The 15,857-nt window shown below is 37.1% G+C and overlaps 1 protein-coding gene across 6 annotated transcripts in view; it reads right to left on the bottom strand.

Annotated features, from left to right (window-relative positions):
* Nucleotides 1–15,857, bottom strand: part of IMMP2L (inner mitochondrial membrane peptidase subunit 2) — a 750,329-nt gene that overhangs the window by 627,609 nt on the left and 106,863 nt on the right. The gene's annotated exons all lie outside the window — the stretch shown is intronic.

The raw sequence follows: 15,857 nt of genomic DNA, 5'->3' as shown, positions 1-15,857 counted from the left end.
AGTAGAAGTAGCAGTAGTAGTAGCAGAAGTAGCAGTGGTAGTAGTAGTAATGGTAGTAGTGGTGGTAGTAGTAGAAGTAGCAGTGGTGGTAGTAGCAGTGGTGGTAGTAGTAGTAGTAGTGGTGGTAGTAGTGGTGGTAGTAGTAGAAGTAGCAGTGGTGGTAGTAGCAGTGGTGGTAGTAGTAGTAGTAGTGGTAGTAGTAGTAGAAGAGGTAGCAGTGGTAGTAGTGGTACTATGGTAGCTGCCCCTAACCCTTCAGCACTTCTCCCTCAATCCATATAAATTGGCATCATAAGAAGTTCCCTCTGGTCAGTTAATGAAAGAGAAAAAAAGGTGGGTCTTTTTCATTCATAAAAGGACCTGTACTGAGCTGGCAAAAGCTAGGTGTAAGTGGTCACTATACAACACCACCCCTCTCTAGTGGTCCTAAAACACACTGGTAAAGAGAAAATCTTCCACTGGGAAGAACTTTAGGAGGCATGGCCTGAGGTAAGGGTATACACTGGTTAATCGTTAGTGGCTTAGGAGTTGACAGGCTAGACAAGAACTTAGAACAAATTGGAAAACTGGTTCAGTTTATGGGGCCAGCTGGGTGGCAGTAACCCGCAAATTTGAGATGCTGACCTATAAAATGAAGTATATGCTTACAACTAGTAATGCATATATGGTGCCATCTTTTCCTTCTGAAGGTATGCCAAGTGGAGTAGTCCCTGTATTTTCTTTATGTCTAATTAAAAAAAAATATTGGCAGTATGTTTCCTAAATTTGGTGAATAGCATGAAATTACAGATTCACAAAGCTCAGTGAAACACAGTAGGAAAATTACAAAGAAAATCACACCTATGAATGCTATAGTCGAACATAAAACTAAGACAAAGAAAAACACCCTAAAAGCATCCAGAAAAAGTAGACATTACACACAAGAGGGCAATTACATCAATTTTTAAAAATAAGTTTTTTAATGGAAACATAACACATACAGAAAGGGGCACAAATGTAATTATTTGGCACGATTTATCACAACGTGTGAAGATAACTATATAACCACCACCCACATCAATAACTACAACACTAGTCTGCCCCTTCTTAGTCTTTACTCTTACTCCTTCCCAAAGGTAATCATTACCCTGGTTTCTAAAACCAAAAATGAGGTTTGCCGGTGGTTAACCTTTATATAAATTGAATACGTGATGTATTCTTTTTTGTCTGGCTTCCTTTAACATCCTTGAGATTCATCTTTGTTACCTGGACCAGTTGTTCATTTGTTTCCATTGCTATACAACGAATGATTATATCACATTTAATGAATATACCACAATGTATTCATTGTACTGTTGATAGACATTAGAGGTGTTTCCATGTGGGGCTATTAGGAGGAGTGCTGCTACGAACATTCTTGTGTACGTCTTTTGGTGTACACATGTATGCATTTTTGTTGGGCTCTCTATTACACCTAATAACCCAATTGAAGAATTTTTTGGTCCCTGAACCTTTGGACTTAGTGGTTTTGGAGGTCTTAGTACTGAACGGAGGAAAATGGTTTCAGTGAATTAGAAGTGGACTTGCTGCTATACAATGGAATAAATGTAACTATACGTGGAAAAAAGGAGGAAGATACTGACATTTGAAAGCAGCAGGGGAAGCAGTGCCCTGCTCTCAGCATTTCGGGCACATAAGGAAGTAGTTCAGAAATCGTGAACAGGGCTCATAGCACTACCCTGTGCCCAAGTGGGTCCCTGACCACACATTTAGATACTCCAAAAAGATGTCAAGAGGTAATTTTCATTGATAGGACTAGCAGTACCACTCCAAACTGTAAAATGTTTAAGTGGTAACTAGAGAATGTTTGATCTTTTTATTGTTGTTTTTAAAGGCAAATGTCCTGCATGGTTTGCTATGGTTTCTTCATACAAAAATCATTTCACTCTACTCTGCATTACTTGGCTGTCACAAGACATAAAATGAGCTGCAATAAGAAGAGCTTTATTGAGAGGAGGGAAAAGTATACATTTCTGGTCCCATACCCAGATCACTACCCTCACCTAAGGCATGATTTACCCTTTCCAGTAAAGTATCTGTACAGTTCAATTAATTACCCTCTGTCAATCAGAAATAAATTTTGGTTCAGAGAGGTGGGGTAAAGCAGCAGACTCAACCTAACAACCGCTCCATATGAATACTAGATCATTCTGGAGTAGCCATCTCAACAACAAACAAATCTTCATAGCAGAAATGATGTCTCCATGAGACTGCCCATTTCTTCACCCTGTTAGCTTCAGTCCTTAGTATTACTTGTCTTTTTGGACTCATAGATTCATTCACTCAACAAATGTGAGCTGCATACCTAAAATAAGCCAAGCACTTTCGGTGGCCAACTATTTTAAAATGGTGTGTGTGTGTGTGTGTGTGTGTACACATACGTATACACAAACACACAATTATAAACATTGGCCCTGTGTGGCCTCCAGTTGGGAATATTTCTAAGCACGCCAACTATTTAAATTCAAGTGCGAATGTACGTGTATTTGTGTGTGAGTGAGTTTGTATTACAGAGAGAGACAGAGTAAAGGAGACGAAGAATGGGATAAGAAGCAACTAAAGTTGTATTAGACAAGGACACGTTTTCTCATTTCTCTTCACTCACATTCCCCTGTTATTAGTATTTTACTACAGTCGCCTTACCATATTCTCTTTCTTCTCTCTCTCTCTTTCTCCCTCACCCTTTACTCTGATACATTCTTGTTTTGAAGATTTTTTTTTTTTTTGATTTGAGAGTAAAAATTGCAGACATGATGCCCTAGTATTCCTTTGGTACTTCAGTGAGTATTTCCTCAAAATAAAGATGTTGTTCCACATAACCCCAATATAATAATCAAAATAGAAAATATTAATATAATATTACCATCTAATCCACAGATCTCATTCACAACTCACCAGTTGTCCCAGTGATGTCCCACATGAGAAAATGTGACCATATTTAAAGTACAATAATGAAATGAGCCTTCACTCACTTCTCTCCTCTGTACAATCACATTCACTGCTCATCAACTGCTTTACCCATATCTTGTGTGCTCCTTACAGGTTATATATAATCAAGATCTACCTTTAAAAGTTATTTGCAAAAGTGTCTATGCCATAAACTTTTGGCTGACAAGTAATTATATATATCTTCCAAAAGAAAATCAAGCATAAAACCCCACAAGAAAAGATGAGAACTGATACCCCTGTTTCACAAAGGAGGCAAAAGAGATTTAACCAACACCTTAAGTTTCTGTCTCACCATCCATTAATTTTAAATTTGATTTTGCTTTTTATATCACAAAGCACTCATTCAAAAATAGCAGAAGAACCCCTATATCCATACGTTGTCCTGCAAAAAGAGAAGAAAATACTATTATTTGTATTTCTTGTTCAAATACTCTAAGAATAAAAGAACTGTTTTCAGAAATGATGAGGTTCCTGCAGATAACATTTACCCACTGGATTTGAGGCTTTTTTGTGACATAAAGTGCAGAGTACTTTGAGGATGGTTACAGATTCAATGGCACAGAAAAGGCTTTTAACTTTGGCTCATTTCCTCTGACCACCATGCCTCCATTCTAAATTATAACCTCTCAAAGCTACAGATCCTTTAAAACTAGCTTTTAAACTGCCTTTCCTTAGTATCATCACAAAATAAGAACACTTTGTTACTTGAAAATAAAAGTACAAAATTATCGGACTCAATAACTGTTCTCATTATTGCAAACCAATAAACAAGGCTCAACAAAAATTGTTTTTGCTAATAGCTATCACTTATTGAATGGCCAGGAAATAAATCCAAAAGAAACCAAAGAAAGATCTGCCTTAATAATAAAATGGATTTCTATTCAGAAACTATATTTAATATCAGAAATGACCAGAACATAACCCAGTGCTATTATTATCATCCTTAACAGAATCTTAAGCTAAGCACTAAAATCCTGTCATTCACATCTTAGAATAGTAAAAATTTTGAGAAAATAAAACAAAAAAAGAAACCACTAAACCACTAGAGAATCCCATTTTTAATTAGGAATGTCTTTTACAATATAACCCATAACAAATACTACCTCCTCTGCTGAATTTTTTTTTAAATCACTGCAGCACTTTATATCCATAGAAAAATAATAATAGGAATAGGAAACATAAGAAGCATCTGGGCCCCTTCCCCTTGGTTGAGACTGAGCAAGTAGTTGGCATGGCCAGCAAAGCCAAAACCAAATATTCAACCAGCTGGTTGGGGATAGTAGGGCCAAGTCAAGTTTGTGACCCACATAGCTGAGAGACTGGTTTTATACAGGGGGAAATGAGCAAACAGGTAAACATTTAAGGTTAATAGGATCCAGGCATAGAGAGATAGAGAGATAGAGAGATATCTCTAGATAGATACATATATAGAGAGAGAGTTTATAAAAACTGTATTTCCTAATTTCATTCCCTGAGAAGACCTAGCAGGAATGATACTCCAGTAGCAATGAGCATCTTTAGAACCCAGACCTTGGTTTCTAAATGTCTAAATGTCATTCTCCATTAAAAGGAACCAGAATTTTTTAGTAATTCCAAGGCTGGAACAAGAAAAGTATAAGACAAGCCTGACCACCTTTTAACATGATGAACTAAGAACACAACATCACTTCTATAGTAATCCTGCCCAAGATAATCTGAACCCATTCATGAGGAAACATCAGATAAAACCAAATAGAGAAGCATGATTTGGTTGAACTCTTCCAAAATATCAAGATCATGAAAGATGAGAGAAGAATAAGGAACAGTTCCAGATTGAAGGAGACCAGAAAGCCAGGCAACTAAACACAAGGTGTGATCCTGGTTTCTGGACTCATAAAGAACATCACTGGGACAACTGGTGAGTTGTGAATGAGATCTGTGGATTAGATGGTAATATTATATTAATATTTATTTTCTATTTTGATTATTATATTGGGGTTATGTGGAACAACATCTTTATTTTGAGGAAATACTCACTGAAGTACCAAAGGAATACTAGGGCATCATGTCTGCAATTTTTACTCTCAAGTCAAAAAAAAAAAAAAATCTTCAAAACAAGAATGTATCAGAGGAAAGGGTGAGGGAGAAAGAGAGAGAGAGAAGAAAGAGAATATGGTAAGGCGACTGTAGTAAACTACTAGTAACAGGGGAATGTGAGTGAAGAAGTTCTTTGTCCTGTTCTTGAAATGTTTTGCTGAGCTTGAAATCACTATAAAATAAAAAGTTTTTAAAAATATGTCTATTTATAAATGTTCATTTACTATTAAGAAAAGTCTCAACTTTCTATGAAGGGCCACAATCTGCTATGAATTAAAAAAAAAAAAAAAAGGATATGCTGTGGCTAGAGGCAGAATACAACCTACATAATTCAAAAAGCACTTAAACCAAATAAGGACGTTAAAAGGTCTTTTATCATCAATATGTCTAAAAAATGTGAACACTTGCCTGATTAAAGGTGATATATACTGGGAATTATAAATACCGTAAGGATAAAACTGCAGGAAATCCCTGATAGTCATAGGAGAAAAAGACTGGCGTAGACAGAGGCGTCTCCCACATGAGCCTCACTGCCATGGGCAGGGAGTGTGGTCAGAAGACAGTCTCCAGATCCAGAGAAATCAATTTCCTGCAGCTGCAGACAGCAGCCCCCCCCCCACCACCATGTGGGCCGCCCACATTCCCCACAACAAAGCAGGGCAACAGGAAGCAACCCTAAGGGCAATACTACCTGAGTTTCCTGGGGCCCGCTGGGCAGTTCGGCTTCTTTTTCTGCCCAATCCTGCAGCTCCCCCTTCCAGGCAACGCACACAACCCCTGATGCATATTTTGCACCCCAAACTCCATCTCACTGTTCACCTCTGGGGAGCCCAGCGCACAGACAAGGACTTCCTTTGTTATTTGATGAAACATAGCTTGGTATGGACACCTTTTACAGTTCAGCCTTGTGAGTGGGTCATGTAATTTCTGACTCACAAGACAGCCATGAATTTTTTTTTTCAGCCGTGAATTTTCTTAAGGTGAATTCTGCCCCTAACTCTCATCCATTTACCTTCTCATGCTGTGTGACAAAAGAATTGTACTTTCCCCTTTTCATGTTACCCAAAAATAAAAGATAATCATTATTTAAACAACAAATTTCCCTCTTATGGTCCATTAGCTCCTGCTGCTTGTTCCTGTAGTGAAATTGAAATATAACAAAACGATTTCCATGGCAATAGATAATAATCTAGTAAATGTGAATTTCTGGCTTAGCAACAGAACAAAATAGGAGGAGATTATGGGACTGCAGTGGGACTAAATTTCAATTTCTGTGTATTTTTAGCATCACATTTTAAAACAAAGCAAACAGACAAATTCATATACACAGAAATATGAAGAGTCAAACTCTAATTATAGGATAAGTTTAAAAGACAGATCTCAATGATCAATTCGTAATATTATTCCCTACCATTACTGCCAAAATACATTGAATTATCATAAAAAAATTTACTTGTAAATTTGAGAATTCTTAGAGGTTTTATTTGAAAGTCTATTATCTACTTTAACACCAGCTCCAACTACTAATATATTCCATTATGTTCATTTTTAGTAGTAATTACAAATATGGATTATGAGTAATATATAAATGAAAGATTCTCAAAAGACCTCCAAATCTCTACAAAGCCTAGGAACAAAGGAGCCAGAGAATTTGTGAACTTCACAAATACAGCAGCAGATCTCGCCTGATACCTAGGGAGCCAAAGCTCTCCATTCCCCCTGTGAAACACGCACACCGAAACGCTGGGGCAGCATGCTCTGTTGGCCAGTCTACTATGCACATGCTCTCCCTACATCCCGACTTACACACTCACCTAGAGTCAATGTTGTGTTCCCACACTTATTGCCAGTTGTTCTTGCTATAATGGCATAATTAAACTGTTCACAATCTAATGAAATATAAGTGCAAAAAGGGAAGAATTATTATATCTAAGAAAAATAACTACCATGTTTTACAAAGATCTTTAAAGATGAATCACACACAAAAAAAATACGAACAAATTGAGTATGAACAAAGCTAGACTTTGGACAATTAAGGAAACAATTATTCGTATCTAAAAAGTATTCTACGCTCAGATTGCTTTGTGTCTTAAATTTTTGTTCTTAATAACCCAAACTGCAAATTGTAGATAATGCACTGTCTGTGCTTTATTCAATAATGACTATGCAAAACACCAAGCTGTTGAAAGGAAAAAGCTCCAGCCTTATAACAAAAAATGACAGACAAATAAAAAGTGAGACAAACATATGAGTTCAAGGAAGCCTAGACAGAATTCTTTAATATTAGTAATACAAACACACCTCTGTCTGATTTGCCCCCACTCTCCAGGTGGGATTCTAGCCTTCGTAGGGCTGGCACTGAGCACAGCCCCCTTGTCCTTGACCTGCAATAAGCACTGCTTCAATCACAGGCTAATTCTTCCTGGCTGGCAGCGAAGGCTTAAAAGGTGTTCTTCCCCTGCTTGCTTCACTGTCTGCTCCTTGCTTTGCATAAATGGATTCCACATTACCCACTTGATTTCACTTGTATCCAGCAGATCACATCAACAAACTGTACTTTGTCTTTGGTCATCTGCTACCCAAGGCGGGCCTCAGACAGGAAGGTATTCCTTAGCCCCAGAGTCACATGGGCAATTGCTTAATTGAACACACTTCCAATCCTTTAAGCACCTCTGTCAATGGATATATTGGCTAACCAGGAAAATGTCTACCTAGGCGACTCAAGCCTTTTTTTCCTAGTCTAGCCACATTTTAATGGTTGATGTTCCCTGCCCACTGAAAATGTACAAGAGCGACCAAAAACACAATGTTCTGCCATGGGCCCAGCATTTGTAGATTTAGATCCTAAAGCACCTTATTGGACTACTCTTTACTCTAGTCTATCAATTTAACTTCCTTAGCTTCCATTGAACTCACTTCCCATCAACCCTTACTTCTTTCCTCCAATTTTCTGGCCTTTAACTCCGTGTTTCTCCAAATTATGGTTGAGCTGCTTTTACTCACATCACTCTGACACCAACGAATTCTGATTACAACCAGATGTCCTACAATTCAATTACTTCTGATACTAATTCCCTAGAGTTAGCATCAGACTCCACAGGTTCAAGGGCTCAGTCCCCCAAGACTGACCACTTCAGATATCAGTCATAAGACACTCCATCCAACTTGCCTACACAGCCAAGGAGGGATCCCCAACCCCATCCTTTCAGATCCAATAATCTGTCACAATGGCTCAGAAAACTCTGAAAAATATTTTCATAACTATTACTGGTTAATTACAAGGAATACAAATGAACAGTCAGGTGAAGGAGGTACATGGGGCAAGGTCTGGAAGGGTCCCAAGCACATGGGTTTCTGTCCTCAGAGTTGGGGTGTGCCACCCTCCTAGCATGTGGGTGTAACTCTCAAGCTCTCTGAGCCCTGTCGTTTAGGGATTTGTATGGAGGTTTCACTACCTAGGCATGGCTGATTACATCATTGGCTATGGGTGATTTACTCAATCTCTAGTCCCTCTCCCTTCCCCAGAGGTTGTGTGATGGCTGAAAGTTACAAGCTTCTGGTCAAGGCTTGCTATTCTGGTGGACCAGCCCCCATCTGAAGCTATCTAGGGGCCCACCAAGAGTTGCCTCATTAAAACAAAAGATGCTCATATTACCTTTATCACTCAGAAAATTCCAAGGGATTTAGGAGCTCTGTGCCAGGAACTGGGAACAAAGACCAAATATCTCTATATAATAAAAGAAAGCATTAACTTTTTCCTTTTTTTCCAAGGATCACCTTACAAGTCCTAGCTCTCTGCAACTATGATTAGATATACTAATACCATACTAGATATTGCAGTATCCAGTCTCAGCAACTGCTCCCCTTGTATTACCTTTTGAAAAAAAACCTTCCATTCCTCCTTCTCTTCCCTCTTCCATCCTCAAGTTTGTACCAGCTAATAGGCAGGATTTAAATCACAACATATTTTCAATTAGACTTATACCTTGTTGTCTACTGTGCTCAGGGAATGTGAAATCTGTAAACTCTGCATGCTAGTAAGGGTTATTTTATTTTGCCCCCAGAGTCTCATGTATAAGAATTGCTTACGGTTCAGTATGTCTAGAAAGAACATTCCCCTAGTAACAACTTATCTATTTCTCAATATCCATTTACTGTTTTACTTTAAAAATCCTCCCCATCACCAATCCTCACTGCCAGGAATACAACTTTGCAATCTAATGTCTAATTAAAGCTTAGCATCTGCTTACAGAAAAAGCTATCCTTCCCTGAAGACTGACAGACCCTTTGGAATCCTATTTTTTTAATTTTCTGTTCACATAAATGGGTGTTGTACACTTTTCCCAAAAAGGACAGGCCTAAACATAGCCAAGAGATGCAGAGAAGACACCCACCTTCATTCTGAATTGAAGCACTCATTGTTTTTTTATTTCCATGTTCACACATTTGTAAAATTTTCTCCTTTCAGTGATAATAACCTTTTTAAAAACCAACCTTCAAGATAGGAACCAGCTACTGATCAATCTGCTAGTCAAGTCTCATATCTACCACCCAATGCATTTCATTTATTACAATTCTTTAAATATTTTGTCATTTCTGGCATTAGGGTATATGTTGCAGTCAATCATAGTATAGTCTAAGTGACAGTATTTTTTCTTTCTTTGAGGCACATAAAATAAGGATGCACCTGAGATTTGATAAAATAACTTCCTCTCCCAAAAGGCTCTGGTTGACCACTAGAGATAATCCATGTGAAGCAGCAAGCACTGGAGATGGCATATAGTAAGTGCTCAACAAATCTTATTTGCTATCATCATCATGTTTCTAAACCAATAACTGACATTTCAGAAATAAAGGTAAATTAAGTTAGAGTTCAGATACATTCCCCTTATTCTACTTTTTTCTCTGGGTGCCTTTTGTTTATTGGTTTCTGTCCTAATTTTCTAAACTTTCTGTATCCATGTGAAAGAACAGTAAAAGAGTTTGATGGAATTGCTAAAGATTGTGCTAAATGACAGCTCATAGTATTCAAGCCCAATGGGTTGGGATATTTTCATATCAAATGAATTTAAACATCAGATCCTTTAGCTACCAAATCAAAAAAGTAGGAATTTCATTGGAAAACAGACTATAAGACAATTCCATAGTGAGGAATCTTTGAAAATGGCTCTAATCAATCATCTTTTTTCCCAACTAAATGTACCAAGACCTATTTTTAAATGATGTGAACTATTTTCTTTCACATCACTCTTCTACCCTCAGCCATTTTTTTCTATTTCCATAAACGGTAACTTGAAATAGATTTCTTCTTCAATTAGAAAGCAGTCAATTGATTTTAAAAATTGTAGCCCAATTTTATTTGCCTACATATTACTACATATACTGTTTTACTTTGTACTGATTCATACAGTCATTTTGGAATTATTTTACCTGTCAATGAATGTGGAAGTATACGAAATATCCAGATTTTAATGAAAAATATAATACAGCTACAGGATTTCTAAAAGTGAGCAAATAAGGCAAAGAGTATAGCTTTTTGGTATTTTTATATATGAAATTGTTTCTTTATTCTGCTCTTCATGGTTTTTGCCTTTCTCATATTTAAAATTACTTAATTGAAAGCATAGTAGAATTTCATCTCTAGTCAGGTAAAAAAATATACAGCCAACTGTAGTAACATTATTCTGTAACATTCTCAAGCAAAAACTATTAGATATTGATTCAACTTGGACCCTCACCTGAACAAACTTTAATTCTAATTATTGAATTTTGATGTATCATATTGCCTTAAGAACAGAGAAATAGAGTTGACAAATCATTTGTATAAATACAATATGATTATAATTCAATATAGATTGCTAGTCCATAATTTTAATTTTTTCTCACTAAAATGTATGAGGCAACAGGAAACACGAAAAGCATTTTTAAATTCTAAGAAAAATCACATTTAAGACACATACTCACAATACACAGTCTATGTTCCTCTAGTCTTTTGTCTATACATACATAATTTATTTTTCAAATATTGGCAGGGGCACCTGGGTGTCTCAGTTGGTTAAGTGTCTCCCTTCAGCTCAGGTCATGATCCCAGGATCCTGGGATGGAGTCCCACATTGGGCTCCTCGCTCAGCAAGGAGTCTGCTTCTCTCTCTGCCTGCCGCTCCCCCTGCTTGTGTGCTCTCTCTCTCTCTCTCTGACAAATAAATAAATAAAATCTTTAAAAAAAAAAAAAAAGCGTCTGCCTTTGGCTCAGGTCATGATCCCAGGTGGGATAGAGCCCCTCACGGCATCAGGCTCCCTGCTCAGCGGGGAGTCTGCTTGTCCCTCCCCCTCTGCCTCTCCCCTCAGCTTGTGCTCTCCCTCTTGCTCACTCTCTCTGTCAAATAAATAAATAAAATATTTTAAAAACATAAATAAATAAATAAATATTGGAATTATAGCACACACCATCTTGTAACTTTTCTAAAAAATCTGACCATATAATAGCAGCATTTTCAATATCTTTACATAGTCTTCAAAAACATGATTTTTGAATGGCTGCAACTGTTGCAGTCCAGCATTTGGATAGGTCAAAGTTTATTTAGCAGATGACCACTTTGGACATTTAGGACATTTACTGCCATAATAACGCAAGAGTCAACAAACCCTTTGCTCTGGTCTCTAATTTGTTTCTTAGGAAAAATTTCTAGAGGTGGAAAATGTTAAGTAAAGTCATGTAAACATTTTCCAGGCTTTTTATGCCCACCACCAAACTGTCTATTCATGACCTTTGACCATTTTCCTTCAAAGTCAATGCTTTTTCTCCCCCTACCCCCCTGCTTTTCTTTGTGTATGTGTGTGTGACTGTTCTTCATACATGAGTGATAGGTTCGATATTGCAAATACTTTTCAAGGTTCTCATTTGCTTTTAAATATCATTTCAAGTTTTTTGACAAATAAGAGATATTTATTTCACATAATCAAATCTATCAAACTTTCCTTCATCGTAACTTCCTTTGGTTTTATATCAAAGAAAGCTTTCCTCACCCTACTATCAAATGATTCAGCCATACCTTCTTCAAAGTATTTTACAGTTTCCATTTTGGGTATTTATTTTTTAACTCATCTAAAATATATTTTGCATATAGGATCAGTGGAGAGCTAATCATGTTCTTTTCAGACAAAATCGTTCTAACACACCAAGTTTAAACCATCAACACTTTTTAGATTAACTGTATTATTGGTCTTTTCACACTTTATAAAACCTCTTTTTTTGTGTGTTTTTAAATCTAGGGTATAAATATGTAGTAGTATATCCTATGTTTTTAGCTTCTTTCCAGAGCACAGAATCCAGACTCTCTTTCATTCCTACTCTTTTATGCTATCAGCACTATGAAGTAAAAGAATCAACAGAATATCCTATATTATAAAGAAAAAGTTTATGTTTTGGCTCAATATAGAGATATGCCAAGTACGTCTGTAATGTCCTATTTTATTTTTTTTCTTTTCTTTGTATTATATTTTTTAACATATTTTTTATTATGTTATGTTAATGACCATACATCATTAGTGTCCTATTTTAAAAATTGGACTAAATTCCTCTAGCTATTGAACAAGATTCAAAAGTAAAAGCAGAGGATAAAGTTACCTAAATTCTATCTTAAACTACCATGAAAAATGCCTGCACTATCTCCAGGACACCAACACAGTACAGAGTGAGCTCTGATGAAATGTCAGCTTGCCCCAGAACCATTTCTGGCCCCAGTCCCACAATCCAGCTGGTTGAGGTACCCCTCCTGGGGCTTTCCAAGCCACCTGAACATGTCTGATCCAACACTTATAACCCTGTTTTCCACTTTCTGACTTACCAGCAAGTTCCCCCACTAACCCATTAGAGCCTCAGAAGTAAAAACTTCATCTCAAATATCATTTTACCCCTATCTCCGAGCTAATAGTAAGCAGTTTGTAAATACTTGTTAAGTGAATGCATGGGTGCAGGATTTCAAGACTTCTAGGCTCTTTCAGGTCTGTCAATGATTAATGATTAAAATTACAAACAAGTCATTTAACCTTTATAAGTCATGGTGTCAAATTCAGAAATGGGTTTTTATCTTAATAAGATTATCTATTGAATTTCTTCAAGATCAAAATTCTGTAACACATGACCTCTATTTCCAGGACCCAATCTTAGACTCCCTGCTGCTTCATCGCCTCCTTGATGGTATTCCCTAGCTCTGACCAGTTTGGTCCTCCTAAACTGTCTTGACCTTCTCCACCCTACCCCATTGTCCACTTCAAATGTTCCTACCTTGTTCTCCTTAGGGTTTTTCTACGTGATCAACCCCCTCTGTAATCTGAATGACAATACCTTTCACTGTGCCTTTGTGCTAAGCTCACATGCTGGTGTACTGCATGGTTTCATGGGAAGGTATTAGTGATGTGAGGTGTTCAGGCACTAGGTCTGTGGAGCAGCTCTCAGCCTAGCCTGCCCACATCTTTGGAAAAGCATACAGCATGAGGCATGATTGCATTTCTACTCTGAAATAAATTATCTCTGTAGTAAAGGCTATTTTATAATTTTACTACTCACATTTCCATAATGATCACCAACAGAAAGGACACTTACGACTTTTTAGAATCACACCAAAGAAAAAAAGGACTAGACTGATAAGCCCTTCTCAGATCTATTCTAATAAAGAAAGGTTTTGTTTTGTGTTTGTGTTTTCCACTTTCTCTGCCCATCTCTATTTTTTAAAATACTTCCATAAATTTTCAGAGTAACATCACTTTGGACTGAACAGACTTGCTTTTATTTTTTAAGAATGTGATGACATGTGGTGAGATTGTGTATCTTTTTGAGATGCCTTAAAATTTCAGCTTGTTGTTCTAAATGTAACCCAAGTTATAACATGAGTTAAAATGAAGTCTATAAAAAAGAAAGAAAGAAAGAAATCTGTAAAAATATAATTCTAATTTGCTAGTGAATGTTTATATACCAATATTAAGAACAGCATTTTAATTCAACAAATGTTTTCTATTGCCAACCTTGGCTAAGTGTTATAGGCTCAACTAACAACAATACAAGGTAGAATAAAAGGGTCTTTAAAAAAAAAAATAAACACATTCTCTAGTGGCAAAAAAGAGTTTTACCATTAAAAGTACATATAGGTAAGTAGAGAGAATTAAAACTGTAGCTCTGATACCCTTCTGAATTTCAAGTACTTCTCTGAGCAATAAGGAAGGGGGAAATTACCCAACCATGTCCTTTCCAAAGATACACTGCAGATTATGCTTCCAGTGGCACTTCTGCAAAATGGATTCTGACTGGGAGTGGACCCCTGCTTGCTGTTCAGGAGATCCCTCTACTGTCCATGATGAGTGAGTAAGAAAAATGTTAGGCAAGGTAAGGTCATACACAGCAATTCAACTGGTAAACCAACTATATGACTACACACAAGATCAGGTGGAAGGAATAACTTGAGATGCTATTAAGCAACAGAATTGGGAAGACAAGTTCATAATTAAGCTAACATTTATTTAGAGTTTCCAATCTTCCAAACATAGTATGAAACACTAGGTTAGTAAATAAAATCAAGGAAAAATGTTTTCTGGGAGACTGTCTCCCATGTTACACATTCATGGTTTAAAAAATGATAATAATAAAATCAGAGAACAATCCTTCATATATTTACCCTGTAAATATTCTATATATTCAAAACAAAGCAAAGCAAAAGGCTTCTATTCGGAAACTACCTTTTTATAAAACACCTCAGCTGGTATTCCTGGTGTCTGGCATCAAGTTCTCTTATTCATATCTATACATTACCCACATAATGAAATGGAATCTCTGTTTTCCTTAAGATACTGCTTTTTTGACTATCTGCTGAAGAAACATAAAAGCTTCCATTTAGCACAAAATCATAATGAAACTCCTCAAGGTAGCATGCGGGATTCTCCATCTCTATATATCCAACCTATTTCCTATTACCTTCCCCATAGGAATTTTCTATCCCATCCACAATACCCTACCAGTTCCACACACACATAAAGTTTACTTGTATCTATTTACACTTGTTTTCTTTATGGCCATCCTCACATGGCAAATCCTCTACCTCCTATCCAAACTTATTCCAGCTCAACTCCAGAACAATTTCCTCCAAAAAGTCCTCTCAGATCCTTCAAATCCACACTACTTTCTTCTTTATTATATATAATGTTCATTCTGCCAGTTTATCTTAATGCTGTTTTAAATTACGATCAATTGGGGGTGCCTGGGTGGCTCAGTCGTTAAGCATCTGCCCTCAGCTCAGGTAATGATCCCAGGATCCTGGGATCGAGCCCCACATGGAGCCCCACGTCGAGCCCCACACTGAGCCCCACATCGGGCTCCCTGCTCAGCGGGGAGCCTGATTCTCCCTCTCCCACTCCCCCTGCTTGTGTTCCCTCTATCACTGTCTCTCTCTCTGTCAAATAAATAAAAATCTTTAAAAAAAAAAATAAAAATAACAGTGGTGATAGTACTACTGGGTATTTACCCCAAAGATAAAAATGTAGTGATCTGAAAAGGTACATGCACCCCAATGTTTATAGCAGCAATGTCCACAATAGCCAAACTATGGAAAGAGCCAAGATGTCCATCGACAGCTGAATGGATAAAGAAGATGTGGTATATATACAATGGAATACTATGCGGCCATCAAAAGGAATGAAATCTTGCCATTTGCAACGATGTGGATGGAACTGGAGGGTATTGTGCTGAGCGAAATAAGTCAATCAGAGAAAGACATGTATCATATGACCTCACTGATAGGAGG

The sequence above is a fragment of the Leptonychotes weddellii genome, chromosome 12 (assembly GCF_054177405.1).
Source record: "Leptonychotes weddellii isolate Sample4059 chromosome 12, ASM5417740v2, whole genome shotgun sequence".
NCBI lineage: Eukaryota > Metazoa > Chordata > Mammalia > Carnivora > Phocidae > Leptonychotes > Leptonychotes weddellii.
Note: the sequence above shows the minus strand (reverse complement) of the source record. Positions and strands in the feature narration are given on the sequence as shown.